At 30.9% G+C, this 1,306-nt stretch overlaps 1 protein-coding gene across 1 annotated transcript in view; it reads right to left on the reverse strand.

Moving 5' to 3' along the window:
• Window positions 1–1,024, reverse strand: part of LOC137640851 (carboxylic ester hydrolase-like) — an 11,459-nt gene extending 10,435 nt beyond the window's left edge. The window contains exon 1 of the mRNA XM_068373316.1: window positions 927–1,024. The gene's annotated coding sequence lies outside the window, so the exon portion shown is untranslated. The remainder of the gene's footprint in view (window positions 1–926) is intronic.
• Window positions 1,025–1,306: the final 282 nt, after the last annotated feature.

Genomic DNA, 1,306 nt, shown 5'->3' on the forward strand with positions numbered 1-1,306 from the left:
CACTTTTATTTAATATAAATTCTAGGAAGAATAACTAGTGCTAAGAGGTAAAAGAATAAATTTGACGAAATCCCATTGTAAAAAAACATTTAAAATGTTATCAATTAAACATATTCTTCTTAATAAATGTTAGAATATTGAAAACAGAAACTCACAGATGTATGCAAACCACTGGGAGCTATCCCATGGGTCAATCTTGTATAACCTTTAATCTATCTTGCTGAAATAATTTCAGCTCTTTTATCTTTTTGGTCTTATGATACCCATGGGGAAGACAACTGGTTAGATTTGTTCCAATTTATTATTTCATGATTAATTTTTCTACACAGTTTACCCTCTAATCACTGTAAAAATTATATTATTTCAATTAAAAAATCCTTAATTGTCGGTCGGTTAGTCGGTTTGTATTGAAACCAACACTTCTTGTTGGCACGGGCCTTAATTGAAAGTTTAATGTTAATTTAGGAGAAATTTACAACTGATTTAAAAAGACTAACTGTTTTTCCAACAACATCAATTTTGATATGAGCCAGTGTCCAGCATATTTCGATATTTACCCCAAATGAAATTCAGAATATTGATGAGATGCTGAATTTGATATAGGGATTGACTTTCATATGAGTAAACTCTAAGTTACTTTTATGGTAGCACTCGTATCTTAATAGAGGTTACGTTAAAGAGTTAGCTTATATTCAGTTCTTTTAAACATGTTAATTGTTAATTAACTGGCTGCTATTTCAAGCATAGATACATTTAATAGGAACATAACAAAGCCTTTAGACAGATGTGTGTTAAATCGTTTCCACTAAAAATATAGGAAATCAGAAGATATGATATTCACTTATTTGTAACTGATATCCCATCACCGTCGTTTGAGAGATATATGAATCAAACCATGTTATCTGAGTCTTCATTATTTAATTTACCAATGGTGAAGCTTCTAGGAGATCTATCGCCTTCACTAATTAGACAAAACGATAACACAACACAGCTTATTAGTCGACCTCCCGACAGTGAGTTCACTATACAACTGAAAACATTATATATGGTTTCGCCATAGATTGTAAAAATGCTGATAAAGTGTAACCATTATATATCCATTACTATCTATTGTATATCTTATCTCTTGTGCACTTGACTTTTAACAGACTGAGGCCCACTCAGTCAAATTATGATGAAAATACCTATTTTTTATTTATTAGATATAGCTGTCTAGATTTTTTATACTATTTTATTTGTGTTGGTCTCGTATGTGTTAATTGAAGGGATGCGAGCCGAAGAGATGATTTGGTGATTACCAATGGAA

This window comes from Palaemon carinicauda, chromosome 5, assembly GCF_036898095.1.
Source record: "Palaemon carinicauda isolate YSFRI2023 chromosome 5, ASM3689809v2, whole genome shotgun sequence".
Taxonomy (NCBI): domain Eukaryota; kingdom Metazoa; phylum Arthropoda; class Malacostraca; order Decapoda; family Palaemonidae; genus Palaemon; species Palaemon carinicauda.